The sequence below is a fragment of the Molothrus ater genome, chromosome 25 (genome assembly GCF_012460135.2).
Source record: "Molothrus ater isolate BHLD 08-10-18 breed brown headed cowbird chromosome 25, BPBGC_Mater_1.1, whole genome shotgun sequence".
Taxonomy (NCBI): Eukaryota; Metazoa; Chordata; class Aves; order Passeriformes; family Icteridae; genus Molothrus; species Molothrus ater.
The window spans coordinates 7,084,528-7,110,498 of NC_050502.2; the positions used below are offsets into that span (position 1 = coordinate 7,084,528).

Here is a 25,971-nt window from a genome sequence, read left to right on the forward strand (position 1 = left end):
TTTCCGCGGGTTCGGGACGGCGGCACTGCCGAGGGGGGTGATGTAAGGGGGGAGGCGGTCCCGGAGTCCCGGGGCGGCCCCAGGACGGTGCTCGCTCGCCCGTCCCGTCCCGGTGGCTTCTCCCGAGGGTCCTCTCCCCGCCCGGAATGCCCGGCTTGGCGCCGCCGCGATGCGGTGTTTGTGCGGGTGTGACCCTTGCGGACCTCCGGGTGACTCAATGGCCCCCGGAGGGTCCGGTGCCTGCGTCCTCCTCTCGGAGGTGCAGGAAGTGCTTTCCGTGGTGTTTATATAATCCGCTGCTTGCAGAGGTCGAGGGTGGCTGGGGAATGGCCGGGATGGAGCACCGGACTGCCATCGCTTCATCCTGTTGGTTTCCCATTTGGCAGAGATAAAAGCCTGAGAACAAACTCCGGCTGTTCTTTTTTCCACAGATTTGTATTATTTTTGAGTACACTTCAATTAACTAATGCTTATGGTAAAATCATTTTTATCAACATGCCTGTTAAATGTCAAATTAATGCTGAATAGTGGCACCTGCAGCTGCGTGAGTTAATTCATTAGCTCCAGAGGTACCTACTGCTTTCTTGGTCAGGCAACCTAGATGTGAGCCTGCTGCTTTATATGAAAGTGTCTTGGGAAAAAATATTTTTCTCTGAATCCCAGTGGATATCAGTATTTCTATTATAGAACCCCTGTGACTGGGGTCTGTAATATTTCTCATAGAGCTTCTTTGCTGAATACTTGTCTTGTTCTTCTTTGGTAATTGGTGGGTGCTATTTGACTTCATGTAATACATATTTTAAGTCAGGTTTTCCCTGTTTGACCACTAATGGAAAGTCGTCTTCTATGTAGAGACTGTACTGTTGGTCCTGATTCATATGACTTGCTAAATTAAAACAACAATCAAAAAAAATGAAACAGACGCACATCTTAAAAGCACCTACAGAAGCTTGGTAGGTTTTGAAAAAGGTCTTAATTTACAAAATTGGAAATCTTTTCTGAAGGGAGAAAATGGAAAAGAACAAACAGCTGCAAGTTAGATGTGAACTAAGAGGATTTTAAAAAGAGGGACAAATTGTTCAAGATAGAAAATAATCTCTTCTTAAAAGAGAAAGCTTGTGGAAGATGAAACTATAGATCAAAGGGATTTCTTGTATTTCCTATGGAGGGAAATAGGAATTTTCTTGTGCTGGGAATTTCTATAGCAGCAATGTCAAACTGTCAAAACTGCCAGAAAAGATTTAGAAGAAATTGCTGAAATTAGCAGTAGAAAATGGCAAGAGCCAGATGATGATCCTGAGGACTTCCAGGTATCAAGTATTAATAGTAGTGTGTTACCTGTTCCTTAAATTCTGGGTGTTGCAGAAGGAATAGGAGTGGGGAATATAGAGTACTGATGAGAAAAGGATCCAGAAGATCAACAGAGGCTGGTTGGTGATTCCAGCAAGTTGATTAAAATTTGAGTTTTAGAAGAGAAGGAGAATATTGGGGATGTGAACCAATACCACTTAATGAGGAGAGAGGGCTGCTTTCACTGGCTGGTTTAATCAAATCTGAGTATTTTGGTGAGGTGGATTTTCAAGTAGGCTTTCAGTAAGGTATCACTGACTTGGATGAAGATCTTGCTGAGTGAGCATGGTGTGGCAGTGTAGCTGCCAAAATACAAGAGCAGAATTCTCCTGTGGCTTTAGTAACTGGTTAAAACAGAGGAATGGTTTTTTCAACAGAAGAAAACTGCTGCTGGAGTCTTGTAAGGACCTGTGCTGTTTAGCATAGTCATCCAGAGCTTGTAAACCCAATGCTGGTGAGTTGCACAAAGAGAAGTAGCATTTTTGTGCTGATTTTATGTAACTTTTGGAACAGATAAAACTGAATCTTCAGATCCAGCAATTTTTCCTATACTGGGACATATGTACCACATCAGATGATTTTTGTAGTCCTTTTCTCTGTTAGATTTAGTGTCCTTGAATACGGTATTTTGAAACATACTGGTTTTTGGTTGTTTTTTGCAAGGCTGCTACAGCCGCTCAGTGGCGGTTTTCCAGTCAGGGTATATGTAATTAGGAAAGTTGTTGACAAGGCATTCTCTATGAAGACTGATGACTTTGAATTTGGCTTCCCTTTTGATCCAGAGGCATCCAAACCTGCCAAGTTTTGGAAGGCATCTGGGAAGGTGCATGGGACCATGTGGGTGGTTGAGGCGAAGGGAGTGAGGGCCAGGAGCTGGTGGTCCCTGGTAGGCACATAATATGTCTGCATTCTCAAGGACATGTAACTGCCTTACTGCGTTTCAAGGTCCTGTGTTTCATGATTTTCCTCAGTCAAAACTGAAACCATCATTTGAAAGGCATGGAGTGTTCTGCCAGCAGACCTTTGTATGCCTCATGGCTCTTCAGGCTTGGGTGCTATTGGGACAGAAGACTGAGGGGATCTATTGTCAGGGGTTGACAGTGAGGGATTTGTCTCCTTGAATCTGAATGGTAAGGTGTTTTTAACGTCTTGATGCTCACAGTCTCCCTGTGCATTTTAAAGGGTGAGTTTGGTGCTCCATCTTCCTGGTGAACTCTGTGCAGGTGACCATGGGCAGCAGGATCTGGACTGCTTTCGTTCAAGTCATGATATAGTCACTCCCTCATTAAAGGCAGTAACAGCTTTAGTTGACAGCAGTAAAATCTGTGATACTTCTTGCAAGCTCATGGAAAATTTTAAATGGAAATTTCAAAATGCTGTTTAGGCTTGTTTAAGACACTTGAAGGATATGAATGTTAATTTGAACGCCATCTGTTAACTGCACACATCACAAATGATGGACCATTTTGTTGATTAAGAAATTTGTCCTTCCCATTTTTGTTCTGTCTTTATTACAGAATTACACAATCAACTAGGTTGGAAAAGACCACTGAGATCATCAAGTCCAACCTATGACCTAACAGCATCTTGTCGACCAATGCCATGGCACTAAGTGCCACTTCCAGTCTTTTCTTAAACACCACCTTCACCACCTCCTTGGGCAGCCAATCCAATGCCCAATCACCTGTTCTGTGAAGAATTTCTTCTTAATGTCCAACCTGATTAGCTGAGGAGGGAGAACAAGACCAGTGTGCCAGGGCTGAGTATCATGTCCCATGTGAGGATGGTCTCAGGTGTGTGCAGACTAGCCAGAAAATCCAGAGGTCCATTATGGATAGGGATTGACACAGCATAGTCTGTGGAAGGCCAGTGTTGAGTACTCTGCCAGTGGCACTTGGGACTGATGCTGGGATCTAAGCTGTCTAAATAAAACTTAAATTCTAGAGGAACTTTGAGATGATAACCATACCTCTGTTTATGTGTAGTTTATCATTATCATCTTGGTTAGATGAGCAAAGCAGCCATACAGAGAGCTAGGGCAGCTTGTGCAGTGGGATATCTGTATGGATGTGCACGGAAGCTGCCAGGGGCCAGCTCATCCTAATGAGTCCATTTGTATTTTAGCTGTGCTTGAGTAGTGCTGGTTTTTAGCTAATTGCCTGCTTACATGCATTCAAACAATGGCTGCTGTGTGCTCAAGGACCTTCCCTGTCTGGCATTATTCGGATTAGGGTATTAGCCTTGTAACTGGCCAGTGCTGCTGCAGGGTCTTCTATTTCCATTAGTGAAATAGAATGTTGTAGTCATATCCATGGTATTTGAGTGCTAAGTTCATCCTCTATAGGTATCTACTTTCCTTCCGGTACGTGAAAGGAACCTACAAGAAAGATGGATATTTTTGGAAGCACAAGTTGCGATAAGACAAAAGGGAATGGATTCAAACTGCAAGAGAGTAGGTTTAGGTTAGATACCAGGAAAAAATTCTTTATTGTGAAGCTGGTGAGGCATTGAAACAAGTTGCCCAGGCTGTCCCATCCCTGGAAGTGTTCAAGGTCAGGTTGGACAGAGATTGGAGAAATGTGGTTGCGGCGTAAAACTTTGATGGTCTTAAAGGTCCCTTCCAACCCAAACTAGTCTGTGATTCTGTGATTGCATAAAATTTATGGTTGCATGCATATTCAAGGGCCCTGAGCAACCTGATCTAGGGGTGGTATCGCTGCCTGTGGTGGGAGGATTGAAGCTGGATGGTCTTTAAGGTCCCTTAAAAACTAAAACCATTTTAGGATGGTGATTCTGTGATGATTCAGAATTAGGCAGAAGGATGTTTGTATGTGCAAATGGGGTTGCTAAAATACTCATCAGGACAACCCTGGGTGCCTTCTTTCTTCACAGCAGCATGGTAACTAAAATACACCAAAACTAGACTGGAGACTTAAAGTAAGAAAAACTACTGATATCTACAAGTTCCTCTTTCTGCAGGCTGAGTTGCCAGATACTATGTAGGAAGGAATGTGTTCTCCTTCCAGATTAAGGAGCTTTGATGAATACAGCTACTCTGTGTCAATTACTATACTTTCATGGCCGCTATGAGGAGGATGTGGGAGGAAATGGGCAGAGTCTTAGGGCTCTTCCACTTGAGAATGTTTCCAGAGCACATAGTTTGGTTCCTTGGTTTTGGAGCAAATGCACCTTGGCTCCATTGTGTCAAAACTGATCTTTAATCAAAAAATGCAGCAAGATGTAAAAAGGATGAAAAGTCTTCTTCAGGTTAACTTTTTTTTCAGTGCTCCTGAAGCTGTTAAACCGTGATTTCCTATAGTTTTGTTTCCTATAGTTTTCTGTTCAGTTGTGGCTGGAGCTCTTCCTCCAGCTGGTGCATTTATTTTGTGTCTCCAGTCAGGATTGCCTGGCCTCTGGTGAGTCTCAGTTTGTGCTTTGATTTTTTTTTTTTCCCCAGTGGAACACGTGGAGGACATCCCAGCTCGTACTGACAGAACTCATGTGATCTTTTTCCAGTCCTTCATGCGGTTTTCAATAGGTTCAGTACACCCCAGTCCAAAGCAGATGTGTTGCTGCTCTATGTGCGCTCAACCATTGTCTGCAGTTTTGTGATGTGACACCTCTAAGTGCTTCAGATCTATTGCTTTATTTGAATTACAGAACATTAGTGCAGAGGATGAGAGGATTGACAGGTGGAGGTACTCATACCAAACTGTTTTTTTTTAAGTCTGTGGCCTTACCTTCCCAAAGAGCCTTCCTGATCAACATGTAATAGAAGCTTGCAAGAAGACAACTTATTGCTGGAACCATTTTTTCACATGACTATGATGAATCCCTAATGCTTCTGTTACCAGCAGGAGTTAATGGGAATGTTATGACTTGGTTTGTGCATGGTGGGGGGTCCTTTCTCTGATGCAGAATGAATGAAAACGGTGACAAATCCAGTGACTTGGAGCCAGATTCAGCACTTGAGACACAATATTTGAAGCCAAGTATCTGAGGTTCATTTACATTTCCTCTTGTGCTTGAGGTAGGCACAAAGCCTCCATATGGGGGGGTAAACATTTACATGTGTAGCAATTAACGCAGAGAGGAAGGTGAGCCATACTCCCTGGCAATTTTCACAAAATTGGATGAATTCTAAAGGTGCCATGTTGAAACAGAGATCAGAGTACATACACTAGGATAATTTTGTCTCTCAGGGGACAGGCATTACCCTAATTCTGTGTTTCTGTGGAAGCTGGCAGTGGTCTAGCTCTACGATGGAAGAGAGGAATGTGTTACTCAGGAAGCCCAAGGAGCCGTGCATCCACCTTAGGTCCCACAGCCCTTGGTGGGTGTTGGGTAGAGGCTACAGAGTGCTGCTGTGGGAAACTGCCCTCCCTGCTTGAGAGTTAGTGGGGAATTGACCTGTTCTGGACTGCAGAGGAAAGCTTGAGGCATTTAATCATGCTACAAAAAGCCCAAAGCATACAGGTCCGCTGTAAAGAATGGAGGTATCCCAGTTTCATCAGATGATGCTGTCTTGAAAAAGAAAACAGAAGGGGAAATGCTTTCTGCTGGAGGCTGTTGTCTCTAAAACTGTCCTATATCAGTTTGGGAGCTGCCTTGCACAAAAAGCTTGCACCTTAAATGTATGGATGCAGAGGGCTATTAAGCACTATTACCAGTGGGTATTAGGATGTTCATGTACTTTATAATCTTGCTTCTAATTTTCCTCTTTATATAAATGTACTCTTGACCAAGACCTTAGTGCCTTTCCCTTTCACGTACTTCCTTGTTTAAACTTTACTCCGATGAGTGCTGTGGTAATGATCACACCAGCGATGCCCTCTAATGATTCTGCTCTTTCTTGGTGTGGTCATTTAGGTGATAAGGAGGCCTCACGTGGCTTTTGCGACTAATTTGTACTTTGTTGTTCCTATCAGGAGAACAGTTTTCTTCTCTGTTTCTGTCCTTGATGTCTCTCAGGGGAGACCCTGTAGGATAGTGCATTTATCTGGAACTGGTGATGGGGCAGATGGTGCTGTCTGTGTTCTCTAAACCCACCTCTTTGGATCCACTGTTTTAGGGGAATCAGATTTTCACCAGGACTGTACAATCGAGTACTTGTATTTCAGATATTCCTGGAAAGAACTTTCCTTGTGCGGGTAGACAGTTTCAATTGAAATTCTTTCATATATGTTTATGTTGGGTTTTTTCTGAGCCCCCACCAGCCTTAGATGTCCATACCAGCAGAGATCTTGCTTAAAATCACTGAAGGGTAATTTTGCTGCTACTCTGCAATGGCAGGAGAGTTTTTTTATCTGTGAATGAAGTCAAGAATGAACTAAAGATGAACCTTTATTAGAAGTCATGATTTTAACAGCAGATTTAATCTCAATGACTTTTGTCTAGGTATGACTCTTCAGTTCTTGTCTGGTTTTAATGAAATGCTAGTCAGTTGTAGAAAATGGCCTTTTTTATCTCAGAAGATACAATAACCTTACTTTTTTAAAGGAAGTTTCATTTTGCTCTGATAAAGCAAAGACACTTTGAAACTAAACAGTCTTTTTGAAAACTTCCTAAAGTAAGCAAGTGATGCTCATATAACTTGCTATGCATTGTGCTCTTTTATTATTGAAGCATCTGCTTCAAGTTATTTTTCAGCTGCAAAACTTAAAAGAATCTTAAAATGTGACAAGGATTGTACATTCAAATTGACAGGTGAAAAAATTATTCTAGTTTTCATTATTGCTCTGTTTGAAGATCTTTAAATTCATTCTTCTGGTTCTTGCTTTTAATTCACAATGCATCCTTTTAAGAGATATCTTGTTGTGTTCATGGGCTGTTAGTTAAATTGCTTCTTGTTTCCTGAATGGGAACAATTTTCTTCTTCGAAGCAACCGTATTCTTGAGAATACTAAATTTGAATTCAGAAAAATAAGAGCTCTTTGTATTTGCGAGTAAATTACTTATGTAGTTCTGCTGAACAGAAGGTGAGAGGAGAAATGCAATAGGAAGATTGCAGACTTGTGTTGATCTGCTACATCATCACAAAAATCAGAATTACTAGTAATTTGTCATCTCTGTTGTTAATTGGTGTTTGAATTTGTGTTAAATTGGTCGTTTTTTGGGCCCTCTGTGGGTCATGATGGAAACGGGATCTTCTCCCAAGTGCTATTTCAGCAGAAGCTGGATAATGTGGCTTCCAATCTGATTAGCTTTAAAAGCAGGAGCAAGTACTTTAGGTGGAAAGGGTGGTATCTTAGGAAGGGTGTTTGTCAAGGAGACACTAAAGGCGTTAATGGTGACAAGGGGGTTGTAAAACCTTTGTAAAGCTGTCCCCAGTTGTTTAAGGTGCAGATGCGAGTAGTTACACACAGCAGTGTTCTGCCATTAGTCTGGGTGCACCTTTCAATATGAAACACAACCACAGCAAGCTTTTGTTCAGGCTTATATCACTGTGCTTATGCAACCTGTTAAAGAAATGGTTTTGTGTGGAAATGTGATTCTGTTTGCAAAGCACAGCCAGGTTGTTAGTTGTAACTCTGACAGGAAGCTTTTAAAGTGTGTTCTCAGGGCTACATTTTAAAAAGCTTGCTTAAAGCTACTTTTCAATATGTATGAGTCTCAAGCCTGTAATTTTTTATGAATTGGTGATTGTTCTCAATTGAATGCAGCTTCTTCAAATTGGAAATCTCTAGTGTGTTTACTATCCATCCTGTATCGCTCTTCACTTGCTGAATAGTGTAGTTCGTAGAACTGGATCCATTGTAAATTATTTTCCTGAGATACAGTTAAAAAGTGAAATCGTTTAAGTTCTGAATTGTCATGTCTCTTCAGTTACTTGTAAAAACAAAAAGTAAAGCTTGAATTGTAGTTCTATCAGATCATGGTGCACTTGAATGGTGGTTCTTACTGTGTTCTACTTCAGTGCTGTTTCATTCTTACCTTTGGTAATAAATACAATCAGCCTGGCAGCTGGTGGCTGATGAATATGGATTGAGGGTGCTATATGAATATCAGCAGTATTCTGGGTTTTGGAATCTGGAAATGCATTTTCCATCAAAATGGTAATGAAGTATTCTTTAGAAAAGGTGGTAGAGGCAATTAACAAGGTTAATGTGGTCGTGTGAATTGTCTGTTAGTATTTCTCTTCTTTCATCGAGTGCATTTGGAGCTAGTGAAGATGAAATCCAGACTAGTTTGCCCTGATGTGAGAGCCTAACAAAATCTGACTACAACCACAGTTGTCGTAGTACAAAACTGGGTTGGGTTGGTAAGGCTGGGACTATCCAGGACTGTCTCTGGCACTGGTGGGAGAAGCTGGAACCATCACTGCCCTCTCAGCAGTCCTCCAGCCAAGGTAGGAGCAGGGCACAGTGGCATAAACACCAGCGTTGTGTTTAGGTAGAAGAAACATATTAAAAATATCTCTTTCATGTTGCTGAAAGAAGAGATGAGAGAAAAAATTCTCTCTGAGACATCTTCTTAATTACTGTTGGATACAGTGATGTAGTTTATTAAATTAAGTTGTTCGTGGAAGTACTGTTAGGATAGAAAGTGGTTTTTACCCTGGAGCAGTAACTTTCAACTTATTTATCTGAATTTTCCAGTGTCACCAAGTTTTGTGTGGCAAACTTAAGCCTGCTTGAAATCTGTCTACTCCTCCTAAATATTTCAATTAACACCATGAGAGTCACTTGGGGCATCTCTGTCTTCAATGGCTTCAAGCTGGGACCCACTGCTGTAGGGTGTCTGACAGTGCTGTGGCTTCTGGCAAATGACCAAAAATATTCCCAGAAAGAAATTCAAAATATGGGGTTTAAGGTATTTGAGTAGGTGTTAGATTATTTGTAAATATGTCTGTCCTAGCTCATGAAATCAGGCAACTGCGTGAATCCAAATAATTAAATGAGTTTTAGTTCTTGGTATTCTAAGAAAAAATTACCTGATTTAGTTTTATGTATAAAGAACATAGTCTTGTAAGTCATTGAGAATGAAATTCCTGTGGTGGTTAAGACTATTAGTAAAAGTTATAACAAAATAGACAAAGCAGCAGATAGGCAACTTCGTGCTTTTCTTTTTGTGGTGTTTTTCACAGAGTTAACTTGAGGACAAGAAAATGAAATATGTATTTGAGCATGATCTAGTGGAAGGTGTCCCTGCCCATGGCAGGGGGTGGAGCTAGATGAGCTTCAAGGTTCCTTCTGACCCAAACACTTTCAGGATTCTATTATGTGAGCTTTAGATGACTGGGTGGTTTGCTGTCTAGTTTAGTAATCCCTGTAAAAGTATTGTGTCCCTTCAGTAGTTGCTATAGTTTAGTCTAACTTTAGGAAAAAGCATGCATGGTGTTTTGGGTGTGTGCTGTGGGTTCTGTACGCACAACATGTATCAGAGGAGGGATGTTCAGCTTAAAACTTAGTGAGTCTGGGCAGGAAAATCACTCTCTTAATCACTCTTAAAAACTAATTGAAACACAAAGCAGAAGTGCCTGTTTTCATATAAGATTCCCTTTTCCCTACAGGAGTTTTTGGAAGATCACAGCAAAAGTGTAACTGAAGCAGAAGTGAGGGCCATGTGCTGTGTCTGGCACGTTTCTGGTGTTTGTGCAGCTGGTTTTGCCTACCAGCTTTGTCCTGCAGCTGAGTATAGAGGTGCATGTATGTAACTTACTTCTTTTGCTGACATTATTAAAAAACAAAGCATAAACCCATTGATAAATAATTTGAACGTGGTGTAAGTTGATATGCTGATTAAGTACTTCCCTCCTCTAAGTTATTTCTATGAAAAACCCATGAAATGTTTCTACGATTTTAATTCTATGCATCTAAAAATTATTTTGACACAACTTTTTTTTCCCAAATAGACAAAACACCCAAACCACTTAAGCCATCCCCCTATTTGAGATTTCATTTCCTGGAGATGCAACTTTGCTTTGGTTGTACACCAGGTTTGCCATGACCTTGTTGCAGCAAAAAGCAGCAGAGTGTGCTGGTACTATTCATTAAATGCAAGAGGATTATCATCCAGTTTATTTCCTCTAAAACCACAGAACTATCAGGAAATAACTAAGCCTTAAAGTTTTAGGTTTGTAGAAATGATTTCCTCCTAATGCATGTACTTGGTGGGGGGGGTGGGCAGTGGGGGAATTTCAGAATCCTGTTATGTAAAAGAGAGTCAGAGCCCTGGGAATTATGTTTAATGGCTTGTTTCATCCTTTATTGCTCTAAAGAATTCCTCAAAAATCAGCTGACCAAAAGTACCAGGGAAGTATTTTTACCTCTGTTGCTGCAGCTATTATCTCTCAGTGATTTCACTGATCTTCTTTTCAGTGAGATTAGATTGGAAATGCTTTGGTGCAGGGAGGACTTGTTTGTGAAAATTGCTTGGTACTGTGGGTGCCATCGAGGGAAAATACCAGTGAGTAAACAAATGTGGTGTTCCAGTGCTAAGGAATGTATTGGAAGATGTACTGCCTTGGCTTTCCTTCTAGTTGACAGTGCTTCCTTGGAAGATGATGTTTGGAACGTGAACTTCAATGAATTGTATTTGTCATATTAAAAAAATACTCATGGCATAAGTTTGACAACAACATTGCTGTGGTTTTCCTTCATAGCAAGTGTTGGTCCCTGTTTAAAAAAAAAAAAATTAAAAAAGAAAAATTGTTCTAACCCAGACTATGCTATGATGATTCTATAGTTCTGTGACTTAAGATCTGACATAGTCAGATGCCACTTATGCATGTACTTTTTGTTTCACATGGCAATAATATGCCATATATACAACTAATGTATTTTTAAAATGTGTTCCCTGCTAGATAAGGTGTGAACTGTGGATGGGTGTGTGCAGCTGGGGTTAAACCATGCAGAACAGCTGAGGTAATAGCTTGAGCTGTGTCCTCTTATACATTTTGAAAAAGGCAAGTAGTTATGTCCTTGACACACCTGGGTACTATTATTAAACTCTGTTTAGCAGTTTATTTACAGGCAGCAGCAAAACAGTTTTACTCAATCCAGGGCCTGAAGTATTGGTCATGTTGTGGAATTATGGACTACACAACTTGACTCTAAGTTGCAGGCTTTCCTCTCTGCCCTAGTTACTCACTCAAAAAAAACCTAATCCTGTGGATTTTATTTCCCTCTCTGTACGGCAGCAGTGAGTAATTACTTTTCTGTGGTGAAGGTAGAGATGCTGGAAAACTTTAATTAATGCTCATTAGGAGAAGCTGCTAGTACCTAAAGGAATTCATTAGGGCAGGACTCTTAATGTTCGTCAGAACAGCAAATAAATGCAGTGAAGTGAGTGTAATTTACGCTGTACTGTGCCGTATATTTTTCTGTTCTGCAAAATGTTTCAGAACATGTGGGTCCTCCACAGCCAAGGGTGTCTTTTAGCCTCTTTAAAGTGTCCAGATTCAAAATGATGTTTAGGTTTATAGCATAAATCTCTTAAATCTCCTGTCACTTTATCAATATGGAATTGAGGAACTTAGGAGAAAAGTTATATATGTTGGCTCAGCCATAAGGTACCACACTGGGAACACTTCACTATGACTTAGTTTGGGTGGCTGAATGGCCTTATTAATTTGAATTTTTCATGTTATCTTTCTACCATAGTAAATAGCTCGCAGGAGGTGTTTGAGAGCATGGTGACAACTTGTTTTGTGCCCCAGAACCGCTGCATAGTGCCAACAGGAGTGAAGAAATAACATCACCTGTAAGCTGACATGCAGGTTTGGGTGTCTTGAGTTGGAAATAACCTTGAACTTTCCTCCCAGAGCAGCCCAGACAGCAGGTGAGATGCCCTGTGGCCACGGCTCCGGTTGGCCTTTGGTGTCTCCCTGTTGGTGGGTGTTGGTCAGATCTGGTGGGTTCAGAGTCTGCCCTGAGTTCATTTAAACTCAAGTTGTGGTTTGAACCTGAAGCTACAACTTTTTGTAAATCAGAGGTACTTTTATTGTTGAAACAATGCTCTTAGCACATTTTTTAAAACTTAAGTTATTTGCACAGCTCTTCATTTCCAGCTGTTAGCTGTCTGACACTGGAGCTGGCACTTGCCTCATAAACAAGCATTGGAAGCATTTGTGTTACTCCAGCAATTCTTCATCTGAAATACTGAGAATTGGATCTCTCTGGATACTGGAAAATTCTGTTACTGTGCTGTGATTTGCATAGCTTTAATAGATTTTGACACAGTCAGATTTTACCGCAAATTCCGTAACAAAATACAGGCAAGACAGGTGTGTCTGGTACGAAGCAGGAGGTTATTTACTTTCTCTGGCCTTTTCAGAGGGAGGGAACCTGAAATGAGGGAGCATGAAAACTATTGTGTAGATGAGCCCCTATTTAAAAAGTGGTGTTGGACACTGCTTAAAATGGAGTTATTTTTATCAGACATTGGCAGCCATTCGGGGGCAGTGGAGGATGGGATCTTCGGGGTATTCATTAACCTTTTCATCAGTCTGTATTTGTACACAAGTGCGGGTAGTGTGTCCACAGGGAAGCTGGAAAGTATTCAGAACTACCAATTGTTCTCTCAGTGAAAAGCCTACTAAAAATAGGGTATTCTTCCATTCAGACATCAAAACCCGATCTCTAATGTGAAGTGCCATGCTGTAGGAATAGTAAAAAAGCTTTTACGTGAGGAAGTTCTTTCTGTGAGCTGTTTCTTACAGTGGGTGAAATGCAGCAAAAAGAAAAAGGACTTGAGTCACTTTGTTTTATTGAATTACCTTTGGGTGGCAGGAAATTTGTTTGAAATCCTTATTTATTGCCTTTTGGCAAATACTTTTTTTTTTTTTTTTCTATTTGAACTGTGTTCTTAAGAGGTCTGCTGCTCTTCCTGGTGTGGGGCTGCAAAGATGTTGGATATTAAGGAAACGGCAAAGACAGTGTTTTCAAAAAAACACCCAGTTCTTTGACAGAACTTGGTGTTATCTAAAGATTTTGAAATTGGGACACGAGAATGGGGTGCTCACTTCAGACTGCAGTGATCTGAAAAGATTCAGCATTCATTGTTTCTTGGCAGTCTAAGTCTTAAATGCTGAATGCAAGGCTTTTCTCAAATTCTAAATGCAAAGTGCTAGGTTTTTCTTATTTAATGAATAAGCGTAGATAAAAATAAAATCTGCTTTTTAAGGTAACAATGTGCATCTGGTTCAAACACAGAAAATTTGAGCGATGCCTGCAAACTTAGCTGGACCTCAGTGCTGTGGCAAATTATGTTGGTCCTCTCCAGTCAGCCACTCCTGGTACCATAAATCTTCCAGGTGCCCTGTGCTGGGCGGGTGAGGATGTGCTGCACACACGGCACAGCCTTGGCTTCACCTGATTGCTCTGACAGTGCCTCTGGGAAAGCCTCGTTAAGTCTCTTAAGAAGAATTTAAACTGGCAGGTAAAGACAAGCTAATCTCTATTTCATCCCATGATTTATTTGAACAGCAAGATGTCTGCTTCCTTTTCTTTGCTGTTGCCGTCGATCTGCCAACGGGGACTGAACAATGAATTTGGGAATTTAAATGGATTTATTTAGTAACAATCAAGTGCTTGCTATGTAATTGCTGACTGATTCTGACTCAATATGAAGAGTAAAATTGGGAAGGGTCTTGACTACATTCCAGTCGCAGTTTTGTGAAATGATTAATGTGGTTAGGACAGGTGCCTGCTGTCAGATTTGTCCAATGTAATTCTTACGCTTGTAGGTGCAGGAGGGGTTTTCATCGCCTAGCTGAATGTTTTATTACATTGGTCAATTGATATATAACATATACTGGTATTCAGATAAAAATATAACCTTTTAAAACTCTTACCTTCATGTTCATGTGTGTCCTGGAAGTGAGGAGAAGAGGGAGTGTTTTAAAAAGAACCATCTATTGAGGGTAACAAACTCTGTGCTCTAGTGATCGTGGAGCATTTCAGATTGAATACTGCAGATCCTGTATGGTCAGACAAGGATGATAGTAAAGGAATGATGCAATAAAGACAGGAACAAGCTCTGTGCTGTTAGTTCCTGTTGGGTTGCACAGCCATAACTGCCTGCTGGCTGATTGCGAATTGTGAACAGAAATTGGATTTGGCTTTGCCTTCAAAGCTGTCTCTTTATTTGAAGTGCTTTCTTTCAAGGATTCCATTTCTGTGTCAGTCTTTAATTTAGTGAGCTCTTTAAGCAAATATAAATGACTCCAGCCTTTGGAAACAGCTCCATACAGATGCTGGTTGGCCAGCTTCCCTAGTGGAATGCACTGCACTCTGAATGCAGTTGAAATTTCTGTTGTTATAACTGAGGACTTTTCCTGTCTCGTGACCTAGACAGCATTACTATTTTGCTTACAACATTCACCTAGTGCCAAACATGGCTGCGCAAACATTAAGTTATAGAATTGTGGAATTGTTAAGGTTGGAAAAGACCTTTAAGGTCACCAAGTCCAGCCATCAACCAGCACCACAAAACCATGTCCTCAATCAATATGTTTTTTAAACACCTCCAGGGATGGCGACTCCAGCAGTTCCCTGGGCAGTCTTAATTGAAACAATGCAACTGGTGCAAGTTAATCACTGAATTTAGTGGCATATCAGCCAGCCAGATTTAACGGTGTATCAGTTGTTGCAGATGTCTGCTGGGGAACAGTTGTTTGCTGCCCTGTTCTCTAGACTTTGATTCTTGTTCACTGCTGAAATGTTTATTTTGTCATTTATTGTACTTGGAGAACAGCTAGTAGGTATCTTTGAAGCTGGCCAAAGTGACTGTACCATTTGTACCCTGACTACAGCCATGGCCCTACAGGATTTTCTAAAATCAGATGGTTTAGGTTTTTGAAGTGTGTTTGTACATGGCTTGTGCTGGAAATCACAGTGTGAAAATGAAGTTACTGTGGATTTATTGCCCATGTTCTTTTTCTCTGCTTTGAGTAGTTCTAGTTTATTGTATAGAGTAGTGGAAGAAGTTTGCCCTGAAGTTACAGATAATTGGAAATACAGCTGTGGTGTTCCCCATGTGGAATGACCTCTCCATAGGTGAGGAAGTACTGACACATGCCAGCTAGGACCGAATCTGTTATACAACTGACTACTGAAAGAGCAAGTTTTCTTTTAATGTTCAGTAAATTCTGATTGTGAAAATCAAATTTATCCTTTTAATGAATAGGTTATTTGCCCATTTTTAATCTGTCAATCTCTTCGATGCAGGTGGTCCAAACGCTTTATTGCAGAAGTATTTCTTGAAAGGAGATCATCATATTGCTATTATATTGGAGTGGTTGTGTGCATGGCCAGGAGTTGGACTTCATGATCTTGTTGGTCGCTTCCAGCTCAGGATATTCTATGATTCTGTGATTTGGTTATTAATATGAAGGTTTATGTTTTAATGGCGGTTGGTTACCAGCTTCTTTTTCCACATACTGACATCCTCCATTGAGACACTTCTGTTGCTAACTACGGATAGATAAGAAAAAGAAGTGCTGAGAAACAGATGTTGCAAGACCAAGTACCCAGCTGTGTGCTAACATAATGAATATCATGGTGATTAGTTAACAATTCCTTGGCAGGCAGAGGCATACGTAAAACAGTAAACACAGCATGCGGAAATAATAATATTAATTTAGGAAAAAAAAAGAAATTTCTGAACGTTAAACATTGGCAGCATCAGTTCAACCACCTGTGTTCCTGAAGAGCTGACTGTATTTTGGTAAGTCACACCAAGGTCAGCCAAGCTGATTTTAGAACTGGTTTTAGTCATATTTTCCTGCAAACTGGTGATGGGGAAGTGCATGGGTTTTTCAGGTTAAATGCTGCATCAGTAATGAGAAGAAGTCTGTCACCATCAGCTGTCTGGGTTTGTTAGAAATTCCAATGACTGTGCCAAATAGTGAGGTTGAGCACCTCTGGCAGCACTTTGAATGAGCTGTGGCTGTCAGTAGGATCCTGCACCACTCCCAGACATGCTTTGGAGCTCATCAGTCAGCACCTCTGGTGTATTTTTGCCAGGTTGGCTGCTGTGACCTGTGTTCCTGCAGGAAAGGGCTGTGATGGGATGTGCCAGCACTGCCTGGGCAAGTCCAGCGTGCTTGTACTTCACTAGAAAGCAGCTGTATCTCAGAGGCTGAGCAATTCCTCTATTGCTGGCATCCAGCTCCTCACATGTGTACTCCTTGGAGAAAGCACTCTTTCATAGTTAATTGAAAATCCTGGGCTCCATAACTAAAAATAAGTCTTATTAAATGAATAGTGATGAAATAATAGGCTATCTTGTGCAAGCAGAAAGAGAAATTCCTTTACTTTTTAATATTATGTGATGATTACCTGAATATGTAGGGAAATGGTTCTTCTTCTCTTACTTGATTACTTAAACAACCGCCTGTGATAAAGATTGTAAACTGAGGCTTCCCTGGAAAATTGGGTTATAATAGAATTGGAGTTCATGCAGTGACACCGGAGGGATTCATGGGTGTGATAGATCAGCATGGATCAGTGTCTCTGCTCTTTGTGGGATGCTGTGCTGCACACTGTTGTGCCCCTGGCCCTTGGGTGTTGCAGCAGACTGAGTAAAGCATCCCTCGGTGTAGAATTGGAACTGTGTGAGTCAGGCACTGACGTTAGTCATGGCTGGTACACATCTGGAGTTCCAGGGATTTCACTGACTGCCTGTGTTGTGCAGTGAGAGCACTGTGGGGGATTGTTTTCCAATTAAACTGTGAGATGTCTCTAATCAATACTGCTGTGATGCAGCACTTCTATGGGTTTGATCAGAGGAGTGCTGCCCTGGCATGTAGATCTTGGTGATTCCAGGTTCCTGAGAGTCCTCCAGAGTGTGGTGAGTCACAGCAGTGCAATCTGCAGCCTTAAGCATCGGCTGTCCCTTGGGAATGCTGCAGCCCATCCTGCAGCAGTGCTGGGATTTCCCAGGCTCCTTGAAAAGCCGTTTTCAGGAAGCTCTAATTCCTTCATAAAGGTTGCATAATGACTCATGTTTGTCAGATCAGGAATTGCTCCTTTACCCTTGTGCTCAGGGGGGCTTTGTGGTGGTGGGACCTTGGGGAGGGGAGGTCTCATGGGAAAGGGGCATTGAGAAGCCACTAAAATGCCCTTGGGTGACATTCTTGTATGGAAATGATCTGTTACAAGAGGTGTTATACTTGCAGGCAGTGCAAAGCAGCTATGTTCAGAATGAGGCTGGTATTTAAAAGCCCAATTTGCTGTTGTGTAAATTAGTTTATGGGTCCAGCTATGACAGTCCACCCGCTGCTGCTCACTGACACAGCTAGAGGACACCTCTGCTGGGAACATTTTCTGTTTTCCATGGTGGATGGTCACCCCACAGGATTGTCTGCTCAAAGGAGAACAGGCAGGCAGCATCTTTGTCAATAGTATGTCTTTGTCAGACTCCTGCCCTGCCAAACTCCATACTGAAATAGGTTAGTGGGCCTAGACATTATGCAGAGTGTAATTGCATATCTTACTTCCTATGGAAAGTAGGCTAAAAATAAACCTGTCTGTGATTTGCATAAATTCTATTCTAATCTGAATACTCAAAAAAGGTCTTGGCATGTGAACACGTACCCTTCTGTTGGGAAAGCAGTGCCAAGTCCCAAGTAGATTAAATGGCTTGTGTAACAAAGAGCAGCTGCAAGGACATTTTTCTCTGGGGATGTGATTGAAGTGTGTCATTCTCTATAGCTGCACGCTGCTTAAGCAATGCGATACGGTATGTTAGACATACATCACATCTGAAACATGCTGCACTCTCTGGACAGACAGAAGGATTGGCAGTTTCTGCCAAGCACTATGACAGGTTAACTTGCACAGGTGCGCTGTGTGCAGTCCCTTGTTGCAGTGTGACATGGAATAATATTAAATGTCAGTAAGTTTGAATTTGCACATAAGCTGGAGATTTCCAAAGGGAAGCATTAATATTAGAATAGTCAGGGGCCTCAAGTAACATTTTGTTCAGTTGGATATGTTAATTGTGCTTTCCAAACCAAATGGATTTGTTTGCTGTCTCAGTAAAGCATTTTCTGTAGTGTGAATAAATTAAAACCTCACATTGTAAATTTAAGGGAATGAGTGGAAGATTATTTATAAATTGGGAAAAACGAGCCATAGTTAGCCCTAGGAAAATCATCTCCATTGTTCAGATTACTTGTCTTTGTTTTGGTGCTCCACTTGTCAAATAAGAGCAGACTAAATGATTTATGTATTACTGTAACCTGTGGCAGCTATAGAGGACTCTTATTTCATAGCTGTAACTTCACAGTGCAAGTGTTGCAGCAGCAGATACTACTTAACCAAAATAGCCTCTGTAGTGTATTGAGCTGCACAATGATTAAAACTCAGCAAGGCCTTGAGTGCATAGTTAAGAAGTTCTAATAAAGTGCTATTGTTAAAACAATTTTGTATTTTAATTTTTTAACGTGTCTTTGTATTGCAAGTTCTGATTGTTGCTTTGACCTTTTAGTGTTGTAACATCCTTTTAACATGTTTGAACCCATTGGTGTGTTGCTGTACCAGCTCTGTCACTTGCATGGTGGTCTGAGTAGATCATGATCAGGAAATGGCCTCAAGTTACACTGGGGCCAGGGTTTATACTAGGTGTTGGGACATTTTTTTTCCATGGGAAGGGTTGTAAAGCTTTGGAACAGGCTGCCCAGGGAAGTGATGGAGTCACTATCCCTGAAAGCATTCTAAGAAACATGTGGATGTGGTACTTGAGGACATGGTTTAGTGGTGAACATAGTGGGTGCTGGTTGATGGTTGGACTGATGACCTTAGAGTTCTTTTCCAACTTTAACAATTCCACGTTCTATTCTGGTCAGTGTATTTGATTCATCTGCCGTTGTGGTGTCAAAAGCCTGTTTCCTCTTGTGCTTTACGTCCCTTTGTCACTTTGAGAGTCATAATTAGATCTTGAGAATCACATTTGGTTTTTGTGAGGTGTTTCAACCTCCCAGGCTGGGCTCAGTGATTTTTCCCTGCATCCCTGTAAATCCTTTTCTCTGTCTCAAACCTGACAGTGGCAGAGGCTCACAGGGTGCAGTTTATCAGGCTTCTTGTTCTTTACCATCCCTGTCAATGCATCTGACTTGAAATGGAAATCATGGGCCAGTTTACCCCATTTTTGAAAATACAGCAAATCTTTATAAATAGGCAAAATGTTTTTAATCTGTTCAGTGTTTTTTCACTTCTCGAGAAAATATCAAATTAAGGGGAAGTCTTCATATATAATAGAAAAGGTCAAACTTCCCTTGTGTAAAGTTATTTTGCATTTTTCTTCCCCACTATAAGTTAAAGGAAATGGTTATGTTTGCATTTTGTTTGAAGCCCATTCATTATTTTAAATTACTTGAGTTCTGTGTATATCTCCTTCAGTGTCTGATCTTCTATCAGAAACAGCTGCACAGACCTTTCAGCCTTGCTGTTCTCCTATTTAATAGTAGAGCATTAAAATACTTGGCATTATCAGAGTAAACCCTGGTCACTGGTAATTCTCCTGACTGTATTCCCATAGTTAATGGATTTTTGTGTGCGTGCGATGTATTACTGTAATCATATCTGATACTGGTGTGTGTGAAGCTGGAGTCTGAAAGTTGGAACTACTTTACTCAAAAGAATTTTCATTTAAAAATCCTTAAGGTTGTAGGCAATTCATTAGGCTATGCAGGTTTTTTTTACTGCCAATGCGGGGCATAAAACCAACTTAAAATGCTGCCTTTCTGTGGAAGTCATGCATAGACTGAGAATGTCTACAGATGTAACGAGATACAGAGAAGAAAAGTAGAGACCTGTGCTAGAGCCGTGTAACTGAGTAGTATTGCTGCCCTACATACGGGTTTCCAAATGCAGCTGGTTTCAATTTCCTACTTTTTCTTTAGTTCCAAAGTGGTGCACGAACCCGCCCTGCCATGTGCTTGCTGGGGATGCCCTGCGGAGGCATGGCCGTGTCCCAGGAGCAGATGGAAGGGAAGGGGCTGGCATCTGCCCGGAGCTCTGCTGATGCTCTCCCTGCTCAGAATGTGTTTTGGCATGTGAGCTGAGTGCTTGTGCATTTAGGTGGTTTAAAAAAAAAAGCTGTTTGTTACTGGTTGTGCTTAGACCAGAGCTGCCCTCTGTGGATGCAGGAGAGTGTCCCCCCACCCTGCCCATGGATACGCTGGAGCAGGCAGGGAAATGAGCTCAGGGTAGGTGGCAAAAGGCTAAGAACCTCTTGGTTTCACAGTGCTGGATCACAAAATCCCAGAATGGTTCAGGTTGAAAGAGACTTTAAGGATTATCTCATTACATAGGCAGGGACACCTTCCACTAGACCAGGTTGCTCCATGCCCAGTCTAACCCAGCCTTGAACACTTCCAGCCACAGCTTCTCTGGAGAACCTGTCCTAAGGCCTCAGCAATGTCACGGGGAGGAATTCCTTCCCTCTGGCAGTGGGAAGCCATTCGCCCTTGTCCTGCAGTTCAGGCTTATTCTTCATTTCCAAGCTTCAGTGGTTCTGGTACATCTGTGAACAATGGCAAGTCTTAACTGGGTACCAAGTGTTATTTTCATACACTGCCCAAATGGCACTGACAGCTCTAGCTAGATTTTTTTTTTTCATGGCAGATCAGGAACCCACCCATAGATACTCACACTCTAGAGCCTTCTGTTACAGGTGACTTTTTCTATACAGACAGAACTAAAATCCAGGAGGATTGCATCCAAGCTCCCACTGTTTACATTTCATATGTTGTCCCTCTCAGCTCCAAGTATATTTTGGAATAAATAGCGCGTGATTTGCCACTCCTTCTTGTGTTTCTCAAATACGTTTTGGTGACATGCCTTCGAAAGGATATTTTAGTTATCTTCAGAAATTGAAATGCTTTAATGATGGAATTTCATGCGCAAACACAATCATATTAGTTTTGCACTGGTTTGCTTACAGTGGCCAGATTTATTGGGAGAATCTTTCCAGCCCTGTAGGATTTCAAGGAAACAGCACAGAATCCTGGGATATTCAAGAATGTGGAATGAGAAGCTTTGTCTCTCTGAATCGGTCACCACCTCAAGTGAGGATCTGAAGGCATCCTGTGAAGGCTGGTGTTGAACACCTCTTAGTTTTTAGTAATGAGTGATCTAAATCTGGAGGCTTAAAAAGTCAAAATACATAGTTATTGGTGGTTCTGGAGTCGATTTTCTTACTGACAAAAGTAAAAAAATCCCCAAAGTCAACTGGGATGTACATTCTGTAATGGAGTTTGTGGTAACTTTATTTCCTTAATCTGGATCAACAGGTTTTCATTTCTTTCACTAGTACTGTAAACACCGTGTCAGTATTTTGAGCAGTCTGGTAAATGATTTATTAATACTGTAATGCTTATCTCTACCATAATTTCTGTAAGTTAGGCTATATTACCAGGAATTTATTGGATGGCATATAGCAAACTATGACTAAACAAGCCTTTTGGTATAACCCTGTCTAATATTTCTCAGCTTTCAGATAGTAAATGAGTTTGGTTTAATGGATTATTGTGGCTGTGAAGAGCCTTGAAATGTAATGCTTCACCTGACAGGGAGCTTGCCTGCATTTTGAAGAAGCTGCAGTTTTTCAGGGAATGAGCAGAAGTTACCCGGAGTCCAAAATGGGGCCAAGATCTCTTTTCCCACATGGGTCACTGGTTCAGGCATGGTTGTCACCTCACCTCCCAAAGTGGCCTGGATGTTCTTTTGGGAGGGAACTCGTCGCTTCCACAGGCTGAGTCCCAGCTTGGGTTCCTACCTTCATCACCTGGAAGGGAGAGAGGGAGGTGTTGAGTGTGAGCATGCCATGGAGCCCTTGGTGGCCTGGGACACAAGCTGCCAGGCATTGCTGCTAGTCTCAGCCTTTCTCCTCAAAAATCCCAGGGCTGTGGGCCCCCTTCCCTGAAGAAAAAGCAGGCTTCTGCACAGGAGTCCATCTATGCTTCTAACCCACAAAATGAGGAAGCACCTGCTGACTGGGTTGGACATTCTCAAAATGATCTAGTCTCTTTTCTGTATTAGTCGTAATAATTTGAACCTCACACCTTCTCCTTGTGTTGAGAGCATCAGTGTGTATTTGCCAGGTCACAGTGAAGTACTTGCAGGTGGAGGACGGCAGGTACTCACGGCTGTTTCATCACTGGGTCTTTCCAACCTCTCCACATTTCATAAATACAGTGATTCTCTTGCATGCTTGGAAATCATTCATTGTCCTCAGTGAATGCACGTGTTCAGATCTGGAACTTACGTGAAATCATCATATGTTAATAGTTGTTGGGGAATATAAGAAAGCTAATGTGTTACACACTGATTCTAGCTTGTGTTTCCTGGCACTGTATCCCTGATTTGTGGAGCTGAATGTTTCCTTAAATGGCTTTTGCTTGATCACATCAAAAATCACTTAATCTCAGTGGGTGCATTGACAGCCCAGTTTAATTAAACAGTAGCTGTTTTCCACTTGATGAGCCCTGAGAATTCCTATTTTAGTTAGACTGTGAGTGAAATCATGGAGCTGCTTTATAGCTCTCAACGCGTGTTTCACTGGAATTTCCATAGTCAATGGCCTATGGCAGCCACAGCTTATGTAACACATCATACAGCTGAGCAGAGCCCTTGCATACTCTGGGTTTCTGTTCACAGTGTGGAATTCTGGATGTACCAGATGATACTCTGGTTACATTTCTCCTGTGCTGTGCTCTAAGTGAGAAAACAAGATTGCATCTCAGTATGTAATATCTCCAATTTTCACCCTGTGCTGTTCAAACTCCCCTGGGGAGGGGAGCGAGGAGACTTGGGGGTGGAATTAAGGGGATCAGCAGGAGGTGGCGGCAGATCACTGCGGGCTGGGCCGGGACAGCTCCTTCCTGCCCGGTCCTTGAACTGTGGGGGCTGTGTTTTGGTGGATGAGAGGCTGGGCATACCCTGGCTACATGCACTGGGACCCAGAAACCAACCCTACCCCCAGCCCCCTTTGTCCCCTTAATTTGTCTCCCTAATTCACAATGCTGTGTTTTACTGCACTGGCACTTGGGCCTTTTTTTTTTTTTTTTTCTCCAGTAACTTAATATTCTCCCCCTACTCCAGTGGGCATATACTCATCTGATCAGTCCTTTTTGGTTAATTTAAATTAAAACTGAAAACAAGAGGCTTGTGCCTGTTCATCTGGGTTAAAATAAAGTATATTATTCTTCTTGACTGGTGCCTGTGTTGCTGGTGTCATCCTCTAGAAGCGGCTCTGCAGCACAGCAAACACCAACCCAACATTTATCAGGTCATTTTGGAGAGGCTGATACATGAGGTTTTCCTAAAAGCCTGTGTGAAAAAATATAAAAGAAGCATGCTCAGCTCCTGGCAGGAAAATAATCTGACTTTTGCCAGAGGTTGCCTAAAGCATCCTTACAATTACTTTATTTTTCTGCTTTCTAATGCACACCATCCTCCCTGTGAATTTCTGTAACTTTTCCTCTGCCCACTATTTTGTTTGACTTTTTTCTGTTTTCCCCAGGCAATCCTGTCAGTCTTCAATTCAGTCATCTTGGTCTCACAGTATAGTGTAGTCTCCAAGCTTTTAATATAAAGATTAACCCCTCAATATTGGTGTATCCTTAGTAGCAGCCTTGCCTTTGTTTTGTCTTTAAACTGAGTTGATATTTATTGAAAAGGGTTTATAAGCTTTTAAAATTTTAAACATGAAGAGGGAAAGATCAGTGGGTAAATAAAGTCTGTAATTCTACATCCAGAACAGATTCTCACATATTGACTGGTTTTTTTCAATGTGCAGTACTCTGAAAGTAGCTGATGAACAGATCCATCTGCCTCAGTGAAATATAAGTGTATTGATCTGCCTAAGTGAAATATGCTGGGATTGCTGAAGTGCGTATCTGGCTTTGACCAGGAGATGGATGGACCATTCCAAATCTGGTCGTCTTCTTCCCAAGATCAGGCCAGGCGTGCAGACACAAAAAAGCAGGCCAAGGGAATAAGGGAAGCAAAACAAACCAAGCGCGCGGTAATATTACTATTTCTGTAAGTGAAGCAGATGCTTCAAAGACAACGTCTGCTGGTCCACTGTTGAAAGTGAAACAAAATAACCTTTGTTAGGTTCCATATTCCACGATGTGTTGTACTCCTTATGCTGCAGGAAGCAAATCCAAAATTTTATGAGGAACAGTTCATGCTGGTAAAATAGGGAATTGAGGTGGGGACTGTGGAGTTGCAGTGCATTCCTGGGAAGGGGTTGGTTGGAGAACTGCATTAGGAATTGCTGTTGCTTGTGTGATTGCTGGACAGCCACAAGGACGATGCTGAGGTGTTGTCCTAATACTGCAAAATGCCTTTTATGTGTTTGGAAGTAATTTTTAAATAAATGATGGTGTTTAAGGAGATGAGAAGTCGATTTCATTTGGAGCTCAGGATTTGTGTTCAGCACAGGATGTCCTGCTTGTTCAGAGGGTGTGCTGGGCTTATTCTCTCTCCTTGCATGAGGGTTTAAGGTCATTTTGTAATCTGTGGACATCACTCACCTCTCTGAAGGACTGATAGGTAATCTTGGTTCTATTTTGAAATACTCGTCGTGACATGGTTTTGTTTGGAGGGAAGAGGGTGCGGATTGAAATTCAGTTTGCTGTTGGTGAGTGGTGGTTGCTGAGGGTATGTTTGAGAGTTGAGAACAAGATATGGAATGCCCTCACCTTGGCTAAAAGGGAAGGGTAAGTATAAACTTGCCACAGCCAAAACATGCAACTAGCTTTGCAGAAGTGACACATGGTTGGGAAAACTTGGTTAGTGGTGGGAGGATTTTGATGGTTTGGATTTTTTCCAAATTTTACATATATGTAGGTACTGTAATGGTTGAAGATGTAGGTGAATGGGCCTTGTATGAGGACTGCTGTGGGGTCTGTGATCTGTTTGAGGTGGTCTCCTCGGCAACTTTGAGCTCATAGGCTTCAAAGGCTCCTGTCAGAAATGCTTCTGGGGCAGGTTTAGGCGTTTCATAACCTGTTGGTGATGTAATTTTACAGGAGCAGTTGTCTGTTCCAGCCTTTTTCCCTGCTGTTGTGCTACACCAGCATCCATCTGCTGCTGCCCATCTCCTTCTCTAGGTTTGGAGACAAAGGTTGAGCTTTTTCCCTAAAGCCCTGAGTGTTCTGCTGTAGTGCCTAACTTAAATTTACCAAGGTCACTGAACCCTATTTACTGTGTTTTCTGGGAGGCTGACAGGGTACAAAAGATTGGTTTGTACCCTCCTGTCTGAAGGATGAGACAGTAATACAAGAGCTCAGTTATTTGTGTGCTGAAGGGGCCATGGTTCTCCAGTGATGTGACAGATTCACTAATGATACCTGACAGAAGTATTGTAAAGGAGTAACTGTAAAAAAACCCAACTCCCTTCTATTACGCAATGTTTTTAAGAAGGAAATATTTTCTTTCTATAATTTGAAGAATGCAAGTTCCCATGTGACAAAATATTGAACTCAGGTGACTGGTGAGTAGGTGTAAATTGAATGGAAACTACTTCAAAATACAGTTAAATAGTTTCTTGTCTGTAGAGACTTTGAATTTTGGTAATAGGTTTTGTATTTTAATACTTTATATTGATTTTCAAACAATTCCAGACTATAGTCAGTGCCTTGTTCAGGAGATGAGGGGGAAT

At 41.6% G+C, this 25,971-nt stretch overlaps 1 protein-coding gene across 1 annotated transcript in view; it reads left to right on the forward strand.

The window, feature by feature from the left end:
* MAGI3 (membrane associated guanylate kinase, WW and PDZ domain containing 3) overlaps positions 1-25,971 on the forward strand; it is a 57,496-nt gene that overhangs the window by 545 nt on the left and 30,980 nt on the right.